At 47.2% G+C, this 18,744-nt stretch overlaps 1 protein-coding gene across 1 annotated transcript in view; it reads right to left on the bottom strand.

Moving 5' to 3' along the window:
* CDC20 (cell division cycle 20) overlaps window positions 1-18,744 on the bottom strand; it is a 710,318-nt gene that overhangs the window by 90,783 nt on the left and 600,791 nt on the right. The window lies entirely within an intron of this gene.

Here is an 18,744-nt window from a genome sequence, read left to right as displayed (position 1 = left end):
CTCTCTCTCATCCAATCAAGGTTCCTTTTGAAGAGGGCCAATGAGGCGCTCTGCTTGACATGTATGGGCAGTCTATTCCAGAGTATGGGGAGTCTCTGGGTCAGGAACCTAACCCTCCAGCATGTTTTGTTCATTGTGATAAGGTTTAGATCCCTGGAGCATGTGGCTGAGGGATTGGGATTTCTTTAAGTGGAGCATGTCCAACAGCTCAGGGTTTGACATGGCCTTGTATGCTAAGCAGAGATCGCCTCCGAGTAGATGATATGCAACAGAGTATAGGGAGTTTTTTTTTTTTTTTTTTTTTTTTTTTTTAAGACTGTCTGCATATGGCAACTGCTTTAGGCCTGTGATGTTTTTGTGAGGTATTTCTGTGGCCTTTCCAGCTGTTGCAGATGTCTTGTGAGGTACATACCAAATGGGGCATTATACTCTATAATTTTATTTTTTTATTTATTTTTATTTTATTTTTTTTAACCGGGCCCTAGTCTGGCTCTGATGTCCACCATTTTTCCAGAGGCCGAGAGGGAAAAGAAAACCTATCAATCAGAACAATAATACATTGAAAAAATTTCTAAAATAAAAAAAAAAAAAAAAAAAACAGACAATATACAGTTTGTTGACTAATCTGAGTAGGTAACAAACAGAGTTCAGATTAAGTGGCTAAGGAGAAAAGCTCAGGCATCAAAATACAAAGTTGAGTTAAGAGACATCACTAGTCAAGCTAAAAAATTTATTGGGTCTAAAGAGGGATGAGTACAGTGGGACAATGACCTCTTTCTGGATGAAAAGCCCTCAGTGATGAGGTGTGCCACATAGGATTTCCTGACTGTTGTGGCGATGTGGTTATCGAAAGTGAGACCACTGTCCACTTGTGTCCCTAGTCTCTCTTCACTTTCAATGTTTAGTGTCCTGCCACCTATGTGGTAGTTCATGGGTATATTTTTTTTCCAAAGGGGATAACTATACATTTCTTGGCAGTAAGCTTGAGTCCATGGCTCTGGCACCAGGCATCTGTTTCTGTAAGGCCTTTTTGTAGAAAATCCACATCATTTGGGGATTCAATAATGGCTCCCAGTTTGCAGTCATCTGCAAACTTTGTTAACCAGAGTCCCTTAGTGTTGGCCTGTACATCAGAGAAATAGATGCCAAACAAGTGGTCCCAGGACTGAACCCTGAGGTACTCCACATGTCACATGTTTGGAGTCGGCTTTTACAGTCTGGGTTGTCAGTAAGCCAGTTGGCAACCCGAGTGACGTAGGGATTTATGCCCAGCTTAGTAAATTTGGCAGATTCCAGAGTGGGGGATGGAGTCTAAGGCCTTGGCGCGGTCAAGATAGGCTGTGTGGACCGCCTTACCCTCGTCCACAGCTCTGGAGACAGATTCGAAGTCAGATTCAGGAGACAACATCGGCCCTTTACAAACCCAAACTGGGTGGGGTCCAGTGTTTGAAGGTTGCCAATGTCTTTGTTTACAAGTTCAATGATAATGCGTTCCATGCCCTTGCAGATCAGGCTTGTCAGACTGATGGGATGGTAGTTCCCGGGATCCAAGGTGGATCCTCCCTTGTGGGGTGGGATAACTGTAGCTGTGCGCCACTCAGTGGACACAAAGCCTGAGGCGAGGCTATGATTAAACATGACACTTAGGTGGGGTGCCAGTTCATTTTGTAGTTCATGTAACACACAGCCCAGGATGTCATCTGGTCCCATGGATGCTGTATTCTTAGCTTTGGAGTGCTGTTTCTACCTGTGTGGCTGTGATTATCAGAATTTGGCAATCTTTTGGTATTGAGATGGGCCCTTTAGGGGGTGAAGTTGGCACTAAATCGATCTGCCAGGATATTGGCAATATCCTTGGGATCAGTATATTTAATGCCATTCTGTTGTAGCTCAGAGCAAATCTGGAGCATTGCCATATAGATTCTTGACAACTATAGAATGCCTTGAGGTTATCTTTGGAATCTTTGGCAATTTTATTTTCGTAACTAGCTTTTGAGGATTTTATGAGGGTTCTCAGCTTCTTACGGAGGCTGGTGAGGGAGCGTTTTGCATCCTGGGATTTTCCTCTACTCTGCAACAGTTTCTTCCTTCTGTTGTATAGTTTGTTTATAGCAGGGGACCACCAGATTGGCTTCCTTTTTTTTGGAGAAGAGCATCTTGCTTCTATTTGGGATGGCACGATTCATGCACAAGTGGATGCGCTCGTACAGTGCCTTAGTGTAGGATTCTGCAGTTGAACTTCCGGATCCCATCTGCGTGGGTGTTGTGAAGTTGGTCACTTCTGACTTCAGTAGCATGAAGTTGGCTTTGGAGAAGTTTAAGGAGGTTTCCTTTACTGGGGGGTGGGATGTGGATGTCAAGGGTGATTTTCTTATGGTCAGACCTGACCAATGAGGGGGTGACCACTGGTGTGGAGCATCTATCTCCCATGTTGGTAATGACCAGGTCTAAAGTATTGGAGCCCCCTGGTGGTACAATGGATTAGTTGATCCAGGGCGTTGGAATTTATGAATTCCAAGAACCGTTGGGAAAAGGAGGTGGTACCAGAGTAGTTTTCCCAATTAATGGCAGGGTAGTTGAAATCACCCAGTATTAGGGTGTTTGGTTGTATCTTAATAATTTTCCAATATGTTTAGGAAGGTGTAGTGAGAATCTTGGGGTATGGTGGGGGATCTGTAGCAAGCTACAATTTGGATTGCAGTCTTACCTAGTGTTAGTTGCACCTGGAGAATTTCAGATGCATTGTGTTGGGCAACTAGCCTGGAGGTGTGAATATCCTTGGTGAATATGGACACTCCACCTTTAGTGTTTTGGTCTTGGTTTTGTGGCCGAAAAGTGTGGTAAGAATTGTAGCCTGGTATTGCAGGGGTGCTCCCTGGAGCCTTGAACCAGGTCTCAGTCACTGCACAGATATCGATGTTCTCCATTTTTAGGAGTGCCTCGACAGAGTGCATTTTGAGGTTTAGACTTCTAGCATTGAGTAGCATTACCTTCAGATTTTGCATGCTTGTATCTGTTACAGTGATGGTTTTATCCTTTGAACCTTGCCTAAAAAAGGCACTATAGGGGTGGCAAGAGCTTTAGCCAGTAACCCGAATCCCAGGGGTGACAGGTGCAGACCATCTCTGGCAAAGCATCGTGGTTTGTCGATCATGTCTTCCCAGGCAGACAAATACTGGATCCCCTTTGAATAACACCAGAAGCTTAGCCAATTGTTGAAGTCATTTTGTCCTTATACTGTGGTATCATTCTGGGCAAAGGCAGGATGCTACTCAGGGCTAGGGTCATACCTGCCTGGGTCACATGATCCAAGAGCTCTTCCATGTCTCTTCATGTAGTCCAGGGAGTTACATGTCAAGTCATTCACTCCAGCATGGACAAAGTCATATTTGTACTGGTTGTGGAGTGACTTGAGTGTATGCGTTATGTGGCGGATCCTGGCACCAGACAGGCAGCTGACTAATTTTCTCCTTGTTCAGCCTGGTGAGTGGGACATCCGTGTGCCTGACTAGAGAGTCAATTATGACTCAAGTGTTGGGTACATTGTCTTGCCTTAGGGGCTGTTCGGTGGCACACTGGTGGTGTGAGCTGTGTGTCACCTTGGTTGTGACTGGTGTTTGCTTGCGTTTCGGCTTCGGATGTCCTTGTTGCTTGGGCAGGTTAATGTTAAGGGTCTCTGCATATGTGGGTTTAGTGTTGCTATGTGTGGGTGTTGATGGTGTGGGTTTTGAAGGGCTACGAGTTGCTAGAGGTGTAAGGCAGGTGTTCGCCTTCTCCTCTTGACTGTCTAGCACAATCTTGGCCGGAGAGAGCTTTGCTTCCAGTTTGGCTATGTAAGTGCATCTCTCACAGATTGTAGTGTTGGGTGGTAGGAAGAGAGGATTGTCTGTGTACATGACGCAGTTGCCGCATTACCCCAGTATGCCCAGATTCACCAGGTGGACAGGAGAAATCACCGGAAGCTGACCCTTGGGCATGCCTGTTTAGGTGCTTTTTTGTAAAGTTTAAGAGCTGTTTTTCCCTTACCTTTTGCAAGGTACTTTGCAATTGTAGGCTGTTTAGTGCCTATGATTAATTTCTCCTTATTGACAAGGAGAGCTGAGTGCTTGTATCAGTTTCAGGCTTCCTAGTGCTTTCCAGTAGGTTCTAGAGCAAGTGCTAGTCACAGGGGTTCAGATTTTAGTGCTACTACTGAGAAACCAGCTAGTTTTAAGGAGGAAAATTTGAAGAGCAGACTTGCTGGCACCTGGAATAGTTTAACTGTAGCTTCGTAGTGCTGCACAAATTAAAAATGTGCAAACAAACGTTTTTAAGCCAGAAAATTGAAAGGGATAGAAATCAACCCAAAAATTTCAGAGCTGGAAACCACTCCTCTAGTGTTAGATAGGCAGTACAATGCTCACCAGTCCCACTGGGCCGCCTTACCCTCATCCACAGCTCTGGAGACTGATTTGAAGAAGTCAATCAGGTTCAGGAGACATTATCGGCCCTTCAGGAACCCAAACTGGGTGGGGTCCTGTGTTTGAAGGCTGCTAATGTCAATTTCCTTAATCAGATCTCTCGGAGGATGTGTGAAGTGTGCCAAGTAATTCAATGCTCTCAATGTAAAGGTGGCTGTGGCATACATGCACACTTCCCAGATTTGTCCAAAGCCCAAGACTCCTTGTTCGGGCCATGAACAGTGGGGCTCTCCTCAGCTAGCTCCATAGTGACTGCCGATACCACAATGGCATCAACAGGGATACCTTTTACTCCAAAAAGGGGCGGTCACTGGAGGGACACAGATATTTGTCCATATATTTGGGAATGGGCTTCATGGAGTCAGGCTCCTTCCAAGCCTGGTCGGCGATAAGATAAACGAGTTGATCTGCCGGGGGGGGGGGGGCAGGGTCATCCAGGACGTAGGTGGGTCCATCTTGAAAGCCTCCAAGAACAGACTCCAAGGAAGTGAGTTGGGAAGACCAGCCACCATTTTGCTTCAGAATCTAAGATATCCCCATAGGAAATATCGGGTGGAGATGGGGGGGGGGGGCGCTACCATTCCCCTTCATCGAAATCAGTGTCCTTTGTCAAAGATTCTGAAGAGGAGTCTAGGTGCTTCCTCTTGCACAAGTGCTTCAGAGGGAACTCCTCCATATGGCACTCTGGAGAGGATTCAAGACAGGGGGACCCCTTGCTGAGGAGCAGGCTGGAGGCTCTCCAGGAGGGGCTGACTATTGACTGGATGGATGGGAGCAAAGCTCTGCTCCACAGGGGATTGGGTAGGGACTGGTAGAAGACCGACTGCATCTCAAAGTGTAGAGAATGACCTCTCTGCCACCTGGATAGCAGACTATGCTGGGAAAACCTGTCCTCCCACCCCAGGAGCCAAAACTGCCAAGGGAGAAAAGAACATGGTCATCCTGGATCAGACACCTCCAGAAGGCACTGGCCCCGAACTGTCGAAGGCAGAGGTTCCTAGGGGAAGGGACAGCTCCAAAAAAGCCAATACCGGCACTGATGACCTGCTGCCTAGCTGGTCTGGGACACAGCTGAAGAAAGGCATATTCTGCACTCAGTCCACTCGGGAGTGTCAAGCCCTGCAACTCCAAAGCAGGAAGGCTAGACTGGAGGCAGTGGCTGCGGTATTGGGGAGGTTATTCTCACAGATCCAGCATGGGGTCAGGAACACAAGATCTCCACCTGGATCTGGGCCTTGAGAAAACTCATCAAATCCATTTCGGAGTGGGACAGTTGAGAGGATCTAGAGGAGACAGGAATGGGTCTACCTGACCAATGACAGACTGGGCTGACAGGACAGGTGAAGATTCTCGAGTATGGCTCTGGGACTGCTGATCCAGGCATATCTGACCCAAAGGAACCCGGAGACGAGTGGTGGATCCATTCAATCTCCACAGGCTCAGACTGCTTGGACCCGAAGGCTGAGGGTCCGATACACGTTTGGCCAAAGCCAGATCTATTGGCTCAAGAAAGCCCTCAGATCCTGAGAAAAGCAAGAACATGAGGGAGCTGAAGACAAGGGAGCCAACAGCCTCCTGCGTTTCTCAGGAGCAAAAGCCATTTTCCCTGGAGTAGCAGGGGAGCACACTTCTTTGGAAGTGAGGTCTGGGCTCCAGAGGCCAGGAGACCTTGCTTGTTATGCACATCAGCGAGGGCACTGGGACTGAAGGATGAACTAATATCACATGGCATCTCCAAGTGCCCCAGTCCCAAACAGTACACACACCTCTTGTGGGCATCTGTTTGGGGAATCACGTCCACAAGAAGTGCACCTCTTAAAATCAGAGGTGGTGTCAGAACCTGCCAGCTTCTCAAACATGATTGATAGAAACAAAAGCACAACTCACACTAAGCAACAAGCACAACTCACACTCTAAGCTAAACAGATATGGAGAGTTTATGGAGAGTTTATTTTAATAAAAGAAATAGGAGAGGCTAAAGGCAGGAAAAAGCCCGAATTACAGCAAAAACTAAGAAAATAACTACCTTGCCTTACTGTAGAGACAAGGAGTCAGGGGTCAAGCTGGACTTCAAAAATGCATCATCCACAATGTCTAAAACAGTGGGAATGGCTAAAGGCTTGTGCTGAGGGAGAAGGAAATCTCTGAGCCTCTTTTTTGATTCAGAGAAGTCTCTACTTTCCCAGTGAAAATGCTCCCTCAAAGTATGCAAGGTTTCTCCAAATGAATAATCCTCTAAAGATGATGCAGATGGAATAGACTCCACACCATCAGAATCCTCATAGGGAGGTACAGATAATTCCTGAGCAGAAGAGGAATCAGAAGAAACAAACCTGATCTGAAGATTCGTAATCAGTGTCTTGCCTAGGCCTCTTATCTGGAGGGGGGTGGGTACCCATCAAGGTAATAAGGTCTTCAGCCATTTTGATCATTTTTTTTAGGCATAGAGGCCTGTGCACATGGCTCAGGCGTTGTTTTTTTAGTTTTAGAAGTTGCCTTTGCCTTTACAGTGGTCTTCGGTTTGATATACAAATGTTGAGGTCTGAATACACCCTCAAAAGCCGGTGCCTGTACAGCGACTCCAGACCCATCCGAGGGAGATACAGCCGTCGGTCCAATACCTTTAGTATCTTGCGGCATGCCGGACTCCACATTGATGTCGTTAGAGGCCTGTGACTCAAAGGTAGCAGGTATCAGGGGCTGCAAAAGCACCTGAGTACCGGCAAACCGGTGACTAGCTTAGAAGCTTCGTCATCTGTTTTGGATAGACTGCCTTTCTCTGTCCTTTTCTTTGCGTTTTTTTTTTTTATGTACGCTGGTAGTCAGATTGCTATCTGATTAAATTTCTGTGTAGTTAAATTGTTTTCCAAAATACTTTGATGCAAAAAGATACAGACGCTTAATAGTGCGTTGGTTAAATCTAGCACAAAACCGACAGCCAGGCACGTTGTGATCAGGGCCTAGACAAGGAATACAGTATAAATGGAAATTCAAGTATTTGCTTCCCACAAGTAATACAATTAACTTTTTCTGACCTCGGTAAAAAGCAAGAAAAAAAAGTTTCCCCAACGGGGTACTTGGCTTTAGTGAAGACTTCGGTTCTGAACTCCAAACTCGAATATTTCAGTAGTCTGCCGCCCGGCACTTGCGGAATGCTTATGCTTTGGGCACCGCACGGCAAGAAAGACTAAAGAAAATGGCGTCGGCTGCATGTTTTATACCCCGGACGTCATGGAAGAGGAGACAGCAACTGACACAGGACCCAAGACTTTGGAATTCAGGCAGACTGAGGGCAACCTGCCAGATTACCCAAATGTAATGACTGCAACAGTGAAACACGAAGATAATCAATTGGTCAGACTTGCGAAAGAGCCTAGTCCTGTGCAAGTAGAAATGTAACTGCCTATAACATCTAACAAATATAGTTTATATTCCCCCTTGTTCTGAAAATTTGGAAAAAAGACAGGCAGATTGATATTAGACTCTGAAGCCACTTTAGGCAAAAAAAAGGATTAGTCTGAAGTGAGACCCTGTCTTTATGAAAAACCATATAAGGGGGTTTGAACTAATAATGCTTTATGTTCTGACACTCCTCGCCAAGGTGATGGAAGCTGTTTTCCAAGACAAAAGTCCGTAAAAGAAAAAGTCCCTTTAATGAAGGTTTTTGCAAAGTCTGGAAGAAGCCAAAAATTCCATGTTTTTGCCTACATGGAAATTGGAAATGGCAGCCAGTTGAACTTTCACAGTAGAAGAGCGGGCACCCTGCTGGAAAAGGTGTGTTAAAAATTCAAGAACTGCTGGCACTGGAGCCGTAAAAGGATCTAGATCACTGAGAAGCCCAGACCGAAAAACACTTCCATTTACTATGGTAAACTCTTTCTGGTGCACGACTTGTGGGCTGCCACCAGAATAGACAAATGGGGAAGAATGTCTGGGAGTCCTGGCAATCAATGGAACTGGAGCAGCCAAGCAGTGAGCTTCAGACTGCCCAGGTCTGGAAGAGGAATCCCCGAAGTGTTTGAAATAAGATCCGGAGTTGGAGCCAATGAGGAGCTTCCAGATGAGATGACAGATAGGGAAACCAGATCTGGAGAGGCCAGAATGGGGCAAGGAGAATGACTGCACCCCAACAGACGAGCCTTCTGTAAAAACTTGAGGTGTAATGGAGGATATGCATAAAGACCGGGAGGCCAAGCATGGACCAGAGCGTCTCTGGGGGATTCCCCCCTGTGGTGGTGGTGGGGAAATCAGAGCAAAGAACTCGCTGCACTTCGCGTTGGAAGGAGATGCAAAGAGATCTCAGCAAGGCTGACCCCACTTGAAGATCTGCTCCACTATACATTGAGACCACTCTGCATTCGGATAGGTCTGCTCAATTTGTCCACTAGTATGTTGGACTGACCCGGAATGTGCAATGCTATCAGAAAACTGTTGGTGGAGATCGCCTATTCCCACTCTCATGGCCTCTCGACAAAGGGGGTAGGATCTGGGTCCTCCCAGTTTGTGTACCAGACCACTGACATAGTGTGTCTGAATCGCAATAGTTCCCAGAGGAAGAAAGGCATGAAGGGCTTGCAACTCTAAGACCGCCCTCATCTCCAGAACATGGATATGCAGATTGGTCTCGATTAGGGACCACGTACCTTGGACTGTCCTGGCCAAGCAATGCCCCACCCCAGGCAGGAGGAGTCTGTGGTCACCGTGGCTTGGGAAGGGGCAACAAAGGACTGCCCCTCTATCTCCAGAGAGTGGAGCCATCAGAGGGACTTCTTGCACACCTTGCTTATGTGAATCAGGCGAGTCAAAGGCGGATCCAATAAGGGCCACTGGACCACCAATGTCCACTGCAGAACCCGCATGTGAAGAGGAACACAAGGAAGAAGAGTGATAGTGGCTGCCATGGATCCTAGGGCTCTTAACACCACTACGGCCAAGGGAAAGGGATATTGAAGAATCACAAGGACATGACTATGAAGGCTCCAAACCCACTCTGGAGTCAGAAAGACGTTTGTATTGCAATGTGTATTCTCGCCCCTATGTAGTCCAAAACCTGAACCGGTTCAAGAGAACTTTGCTATATTTATAGTGATGCGCAGCAAATCTGACAACTTCTGGAAATAATCCCTTGCTTGGCAGTAGATGTCTGGTGGGAGCGGCAAGGAGCCAATTGTCCAGGTACGGATAGACCTGTATGCCCTGAAGCCTCAGGTGAGCTGCTACTGCTGCCATAACCTTGGTGAACACCCTGGGGCTGTGGCAAGACCGAAGGATAGGGCCTGGAATTGGTAGGGATTGGCTCCTAGCCAAAAGCAGAGAAACCTCGTGGAGTGTCTGTGCATCTTTATATGGTAGTACGGATCCTGGAGATCTAGAGCACATCCAGTTGTTTTTCTGTAGGTAAGGCAGGACAGACTGTAAAGTGACCATCCAGAACTTTTCTTTGGCAACTGACAGGTTCAGAGTGGAAAGGTCGAGAAACGGCCTGGAGTCCCAGTCTTTTTCGGCACCAAAAAGAACCTGGAATAGTTGCCTGATCTGGAGGGGGACAGGTTGGATGGCCCATTTGCTTAGCAGCTTTTCTACTTCGATGGCTGCTGTCTCCCTTTGCTCAGGTGGAATGTCTAGGTGGTGCTTTGGGGGAGAGGGACGTGTCAAAGGGAATTGTGTAACCTCTGGATACTATTTGGAACACCCAATGGTCTGTTGACACAGACTCCCACACCATCGGGTGCATAGAGAAACTGCCTCCAGAGCACAGCAGTCAGGCAACACCTCAGGGCTGCTGCGCAGGTCTGTCCAAGAACGGTTCTCAAGACCTGAAGTTCTTCGGACTCCCCCTGCCTCTGGGCCGGAATCTGTCTTGTCCCCATCAGCCTCTAGGGGTAAAGGAGTCTCGAGTGTCCCAGGAAAACTGAAACATCCGGAACCACATCTTTTGCCCCCGCTGATTCCTGGAGAAGGATCTTTGGGGGTTAGAGAAGCGGATTCTGATAGACTGTCTTTCCATTCTTCTCACTCTGGAAAGTGTCATGGACAGTCTTCCTAAACAAGAGCAGTCATAGGGAGAATTCGCAAGACTCCTTGAAGGGTTCTGCAAAATTATAGCCTAAGCCAGGCATGTCGCCTCATAGCGATGCAGGACCCAGCCACCTGTGCCACTCCGGTGGCATGAGAAAGGAGTCGCATGGACATGTGGTAACCACTTTCAGAGTGGCCATTCGTGTAGAGAATGCGCATTTATCCTCTGGCAACATGGACTCCGGGGGAGAAGCAGTGAAATATTTGATCAGGTCACGCTGCAGTCTGGTAACATGGGCCATATAGTTCAGCACCCTTACACAAAAAGTGGCTGAAGCACAAGTCCGCTTCCCCAACTAGACCATCATCCTGGACTCTAGGTCCAGGGGATGGACCATAGAACTCTCCTGAGCCAGTTCCTTCATGGCAGCTGCTACCACCATGGCATCCACTGGGGACCTTTTATTCCACCTTTGTCTATCCACTGGGGGGCTCAAGATAGTCTGGATGGTTTTGGGATTGGCTCCACGATGTCCAGTTCTTTCCACGCCTTGGTAGTAATGAGGTCCACCAGGGGGTCTGCAAGGGGGACACACCCAAGACGTAGATGGGCCTGTGTAGAATGCCTCCAGAAACAAGACTCTTACGAGGAAGGCTTGGGGGTGGACTAACCCCTCCCCCCCACTGACGCAAGATCTCCATGATGTCTCCAAATGAGACACCCTCGGGGGGGGGGGTGATCTGGGAGCCTTCCCCTTCCTCCAGGTCAGTATCTTCTGTGAGGAACTCTGGGGAGTCCAAGTGCCTCCTCTTGCACTTTGAGACATACCTCTTCGGTGGGACTCTCCAGAGAGGACTCACAAGCTGCTTGGGGTTCCTTGTGGGGAACCGTCTAGGCATGTATCACCGGCTGTCCCTGCAAGAGCAGACTGGCAGAAGACACACCCAGAATACAGGGGGTCAGGTCAGACTCAGAGGAGATTGTCAGGGACCTCGATCCATTAGCGAGAACCCTTTCCACCACATTGAATGCTGAGGGGGAGCAAGCCTCCTGAGTAACTGACAAAGGATGCCCTCCCTAGATCAGACAAGGGGATCCGAGCCAAGGCTCCGAGGGGTAGGTCAAAGTCAAAGCAGAAGGGGAAAAACCCAACCCCTTGGATCCGATGCCCAGGCTACGGCTCCAAGAGCTTAGATCAGATGCGCTCAAGGTAACAGCTGGCATTGTGGTAGATGTACCATTGGCGCAGATCCCCTGACTCCGGGACACCTCTAATCCAGGAATGCTTAAACCAGAGGACGGATCAGAGAAGGAGCAATTGGTGCAAATAGTAGCAGTGAGCTACCCCCCTCAAGAGGGAGAGGGAGCCAGCAAGACCCCCATCTGAAGTAGAGTGCGAACAAGCCTTCGCATCAATCTGTTCATGTCTGCTTCAGAAAGGCTTCTAGTTGTCCTAGAAGAGGTCACGCCAGCCTAGGACAGTGACTGGAGGCCCTAGACAAAAAACAAACCTCCGGCAAAAACCTGAGATCAGAGCAGAGGGGAATTCAGCCTGGAAGGTGCAGGAAGCTTGGGAGGGGGACCCACCCGATCCATGCGTGCTGGGGATCTCTTGCTCCCTCTCAGTGCCTCTTCGCCCTTCCCCCAGGTTGATGGTCAGGAAGGTGAATCCCAGCCTGGGAGGGAGGAGAGGACAACAGAAGTGAAGGGACCAGTCACAGCTGAGACCACCGCTACCAAAGACAAAGAGGCAGCTGTCTCCATGGAGGGGAGAAGATCCAAGATTAACTTGGCCTTACGGTCCTTTAAGACCCTGGGGTTTAAACCCCACACATGGTGCACTGTGTTCAAATGAGTGGCCCCTAAACAAAACGCACAGATTGTGGCCATCCACAGGGGATAACTTAGGGCCACACTGCATTTTCTAAAGACCAACTTTTGTTGATCTGCCATAACAATGTCTGGCTACCCAACACTCACGCACTCAAAACACAAGGCGGGAAAAGGAAAGAAGGCCTACACTACCCTAGACTGACAAACTAAAACACTAAATCTGAACGGAGAACACGAAAGGGAGGAATAAAGTGGAGCTAAAAACTAGGCAAAAAACACACTTATACAAAAAACCTGAACTTACCAACTGGAGCTCAGCGATCACAATGCAGGCGAAGCTGCTACAAACGAGATCTGGGGGAAGGAAGGAGATGCAGTGGTATTATGGGTAAGGGGATGAGCTTGGCGCGGATGCTGGTGAAACTGTAGTCTCTGATCCAGTCCAGATCCAAAGCCCACAGGTTGAGGACAAATTAAGTTAACTTCAGATTTGAGGTCCCACAGAGGTAGTGGAAGTTTAACGGGCAGTCTTAGGATGGTCCCCCTAAAAAGGCTTTGCAAAATATGTGGGACATAAGTTGGTTCAGTTGCCTCTAAACGAAAATTGGATATTGCTGCCAATTGAACTCTTATAAGTAGCTGCAGCTGCTTCTTCATGAAATAGTTTTGCTACGAATTGCAGTACAGAAGATATAGGTGCAGAGAAAGGGTCAATATGATTTTCCAAGGCCCAGGAGGAAAATCTTTTCCATTTGTCGACATAATTTTCTCGTAGAAGCTTTAGGAGAAGAAATCAGGATATGCTGCACGGAACGTGACAGGTCAGGTAGCATGTTTGGAAGTGGAGCAGCCAGGCTGTCAACTTGAGGGTTTGAAGAGATGGAGCATTACTGACTGGTTGACAAAGACCCAGAACTGCATCAGGAATCCTAGGCTCCTCCTGAAGAGGAGGCCACAAGGGGAACCAGATTTGATGATGCCAGTAAGGGGCGATTAGTATCAAGGTCCTTCCAATACACTGGCTTTCTTTAGAACATTGCGTAATCAATGGAAAGGGAGGGAAGGTGTACAGGAGACCAGAGGGCCAATCGTGTACAAGTGCATCTCTTGGTGACTCCCACAGAGGGGGGGATTAGTACAAGGCAGCTGCTGCATTTGGCATTCATGGATGTGGCAAAAAGATTGCAAGGCTGGCCCCATTTCCAGAAAATTATTTCCGCAATCTCTTGCTTCAGGGACCACTTGCGAGGCATTGGAATTGCCCTGCACAGTCTGTCTGCTATCATGTTGGCTTTCCCCAGGATGTGCATTGCTATCAGAAAGCCCTGGAAGGAAGTCAGTCACCCACTGCTATACTCTCAAAGTCTCTCAAAGGGGTAATATCTGGTTCCTCCTTGTTTATGTACCATACAACGGACACGTCTGACTGAATTGCAATAGTTCCCAGTGGACGAGTCCTGAAATGCCTGCAATGCCAAAAGCACTACTCATCTCTAGGACATTGATATACAAATGGGCCTTGTGATCTTGCCAAGTGCCCTGGACTGTCTTTCCCAGATAATGCCCCCCCCTCATCTAGGAAGAGTCCGTGGTCACTGTGGCCAAGGGTTGCGGGAGAACAAATGGTCGGATCTAAGGTCACAGGAGTAGAGTGAGGCCACCAATGAGGGTCTTTCCTGCAAGATTCTGTTATGATCTGGTGGGACATGGGTAGTTCCTGCATGGACCACTGAGTGAACAGCAGCCACTGTAGAATTACCATGTGTAGCCGTGCCAGCAGAACTAAGTTTATTGCTGCTTCCATGGTTCTGCTTCCATGGTTCCTAATACTTTCAGAACGGTTCTTGCTTGAACCTTCCTTTTGAACAGTAGGCTTATAACCTGATGCTATAGGACTCGTACTCTTTCTGGGGGAAGCTTTGCTATCATTTAAGTATCCAAGTCTGCTCCTATAAATTTGACACACTGAGATGGCAATTAGGCAGTTTTTTTGAAGTTTGTGAACCCTAACAGAGCAGAGTGTGTATTGTCCCTCACTTTTATTAGTAGCCTCTCGGTGGTGGCAGTTAGGAGCCAGTCTAGATATGGAAACACTCAAATATGTGCCTCAAGTGATCTGCGCCTACTGCCATACATTTGGTGAACACTGGGGCTGTAGGGAGTCCAAAGGGCAGAGATCAAAACTGGTAGTGACTGGCTCCCAGCCAAAAGCACAAATGACTCCTGGATTGCCTGTCCATTTTGATGTGGTAGTATGCATCATGAAGGTCTATAGAACACATCCAATGGTCTTGTCCCAGAAAAGGGATTGAAAGCAGTGTTACTATCCAGAGCTTTGATTTTCTTACTGATTTGCTTAATTTGCTGATATCCAAGATTGGTCTCCAGTCCCATTTTCTTTGGGACTAAAAAGAACCTTGAATAAAGTTCCAGATCTTATTTGGTCTGCGGGGACTGTTTGGAATACTCTTGTCTAGAAACTTCTGTATTTCTAGAGTTGCCTGTTCACTTTAACTGGGTGGAATGTCTGGGATGTTTTTTATATTTGGAAAGGGGAAAGAAAAGGGCATGGAGTAGTTTCTGGATATGATGCTTTGTACCCATTTGTCTTATTTTTAGCCAGGCTTCTGGGTATAAAGATAAGCTACCCCCGACTGCCTCCAGAGACAGACAGGCAGGCCTCCTTTCAGGAGCGCTGGAAGGTCTTGCCAAGGAAAGATTCCCCGTCACCCTGGTTCCACAGACCCTCTCTGCCACATGGCCGGAGTCCTCCATTTCTGCTCCCCCTCTGCCTGGGAAGAATCACCACGTGTCTTGAAAAACTCCGGCATTTCTGGAACCACACTTTTCCCAAAGGTCAAAAGTGGGGGAAAAGGTCTAGAAGGTAGGGAAAAACAGACTCACTGCAGAATTTTTCCTTCTTGCTCACACCTGGTCAGTGTATGACTTTAGGCCTGAACAAAGATGTGCCATCAAAAGGGGCATTAAAGGAAGGCTTGAAAGGCTCCTCAAAGTTACACAAGTGCATCCAGGAAAGTCTCCTTAGGGAGAGACCTGAACTCGCTGCCCTACTCGCTCCATCAGCTGATAGGAAGAGAGTCTCATGGAGGAGTTTACCACTGAATTTAAGGTGGAGAGCTGGGAAGAATGATACTCTTGCAGCTACTGAACCTTGTAGAGCATCTCCTAGCACTTTTAGATCTCACTGCAACCTGGTAAAATGGGGGAGAATTCAGTGATTTAAGCGCAAATGTCACTGAAGAAAATGTGCGCTTTTCATATCTGTCCATCGTACGACTGTTCGGAGGATGGACAGAAGAGGACGTCTGAACTCCTTTGTGGCAACCACCACCATAGCATCTACTGCGACACATTTTGTAAAGAATGTTTTATCCTCTGGGCATGTACTAAATTTGGCCTCAGAGGGACAGGCTCCACTGAATCTGGCATGTCCCATGCCTTTTGACAAACTAGATTCACAAGTTTGTCAAAAGGCAAAGATACCCCAAGTGGTGGAAGGGTGAGACCACCCAAAAACCTCCAGGACTCCTCTTCAGAGGGATTGATGGGCTTCCAGCCACCACTATGCTTAAGGATTTCTAGGCTGTCTGCAAAGGAGACATTCTCTGAGGGTGACTGTAAGGACCCTTCTGGGTCATCGAGGTCAGTGTCAGATGCGACAAGACTGCTCCGGAGAGTACAAATGCTTCCTTTTACATAATCTCTTGCAAGGGACCTCTTCAGAAGGGTATTCTGAAGAGGTGTCAGAAGAGAGGGTTTCGCCCAATGGGGTGTCCTGAGGCCTTGGGTCTCCACATCTGTGTGGATGTGGTTGCGCAGAGATGGACACTGGAACCTTTGGGGAGGAATGATAGGATCTGAAATTGGAGATGCCTGTGGGCACAGTGCTCTCCTCATTGCCTCAAAGGCCCCCCCCCACCCACGACAGAGGAAGATCCTGGCTCTTAAGAAGCAGAAGATATCCGTGACAGCGAGAGTGTGGGCTCAGAGGCCAATGTAAGAACCAAGCTCACATGCGCAGAGGCCCCAAGAGGCAAGTTTGGATCTGAAAAATGTCAGATCAGACTTGTCTTCCCCAGACCAGACTAAAGAATGTCAGCTTCTAGATAAATCAGACAGCACCAAAATCAGAGTGGTCGGGGGCGAAGATACTGGAGGTCTCTGGTCAGACGGTTCCACTATCAGCTTCATGCAATCTGGCTCAGAGACCCAAAGTCGGGTCGGAGGAGGAATTGTTGGTGAAAGGGCAGGTTTGGTCTGTTCCAGAAGCCCTCTGGGTCAGTTCCAACAAAAGCTTGGCTAGCACCAGTGCTGTCAAAAGTCTCGGCACCACGCGATTCACATAATCAGAAAGGCTCCTGGAGGATCGAGGGGGCTGGAGATCTTAGTCTATAAAATAGGTGACTGTGGTGCTGAAGAAACTGGATCCAGTTCAGGGGACTGGCTCCGAGCTTGGAACACCAATGGCTCAGATGTAGGAGGAGTCTAGGTGGATGGTCTTTCAGAACAGACTGATTTTGGGTCTGTTGAAGATATCTTCGGCAAATTCTTTGCTGGCTCAGATTGAGCCAAAGACATAAAAGATCTTTTTGAAGTAGTCGGATTTTTGAGCGAGAGTCTCTTGTAGGACTCTGACCTTCTAAGACCTCTGAAAAGGAAGTTTTCAGTAACCCCTTTAAAATGAACTTGTTCTCTCAAGAACCCTTGAACTGAAGGAGTGGCAAATTGAAGATTCCTGCAAATGTACTGTCCCCAGGCAGTACACGCACAGTACTGCCATCTGTGATTGACATTTCAGTGCATTTCGATCACTTTGAACCCAGAGGGTTTTGTATCTTGTTTGCTTAGACATGGTACAAAACAACAAAAACACCACAGACTACAGTAAATAGGAAAGTGAAGAAGGCCCTCCAACTTAAACACGCTAGATAGGAAAAACACTGCTATATATTTGGTATATAAATATATATGAAACTGGTAATTTCACAGGAAGACATCAAAAAACTGCCAAGGAAAGGTTAAACTAGTAACACAAAAAACACCAAGCAAAGCACGATGAAATAAGAAACCACTTGGCCAGTGAAAAAGACTGCACACTGAGGAAATGCAAGAAATAATTTAATAAAAATACTCTAGCGCCTTGGCAAAACGCAGCCGGAGTTTCAGTGGTTAAAGTGAAAACACTGCAATATAGGGTTAGAAAACTACCCTGTAAACTAACTACTCACAGCAATCAATAAAGGCTAACTGCTCAACAAACTAGCCTACGAATTTAACACTCAAGAGTCTGGGATAGGGGAAACAATTTAGGCCTAAATATAGTGACGGCCAGTATATTAACACTACACTCGAAAAGGTTGAAACACTTTTTAAATAAGCTTAAACTAATCTATCTAGTTTCAAAAGGGAAGGGAAATATATCTATACAACAAAATGATTATATAAAGAAAGACCAGAGCTAGTTGAAGCGCCCAATCTGTTTTAGCAGCAAACAAGATCTGGGGAATTCCCTTAGAGCATCATGGGATAGGGTGTTGGCCACAAGCTACTTTGAGACCTCAAGCTTTTGAAAATGGCAGAGTCGGAACAGAGGATCAGTTCCAAACCCAACCAGTGGAAGAATGAAAGTGAGCTAGGACATCACATCAGTGGTTCTGAAGCAAGGGGAGCTGGGGTGGCAGCCCTTAGTGTTCGCTTCTGGAAGGAGTTATTATAGGGAATGTGCAAACATCTGATGGGAATAAGGTTTGAGCAGACAGTGGGTCTTCCAGCAAACCATGACTTTGTACGAGTGACCCCCCCCCCCACTGCAAAATTGTGGAGTTAGTACACGTTAGGGGTGTGTGGGGTGACACTACATGAGGGGTGGCGGCAAGGGACCTTGCCCCCTTGTAACCATTTAAAGTGTTTTACTGTAACCTCTGAACTGAAACTGCGTTCAGAATGTAAAGAACCTGAACTGAGGCCAGAGCACAACTACATGAGGAAAGTATATTCATGTACTCGTTTCAGACCCTGGTAAGTGCATCTCCTGTCCTAGAAAAAAAAAAAGTTAAGGTCTGGTTTCAGGCCCAAAGATCTCGGAAAAAAAGTTTGTCTGGGGTACAGTTGAAAGTATAAGCAATAAATTAAGACAAAGCAGCAAACTGGACTACCACATACAAACACTAACTATACCCTACCGCACTTTTTGTGGACAGTCTGGTATACATGCCTCGAAGATGCTGAAAATCTCTGAGAAATTAAAATTAACTGGAGGAAGAGAATACAAAACTGGTTTTGCCACAACCAGCACTGGCATAGTAACTGGTCAGTCAAGATAAAGCTTCCTAGAACTCATTCTTCAGTACTGTTCAAGCAGGACGAAGTAGCAGCCTGAGGCTTTATGTACAAGTAGCACAATCACATTAA

This window comes from Protopterus annectens, chromosome 10.part0 (assembly GCF_019279795.1).
Source record: "Protopterus annectens isolate FY-2018-M chromosome 10.part0, PAN1.0, whole genome shotgun sequence".
NCBI classification, from domain to species: Eukaryota; Metazoa; Chordata; order Ceratodontiformes; family Protopteridae; genus Protopterus; species Protopterus annectens.
This window is presented reverse-complemented; position numbering and strand designations above follow the sequence as displayed.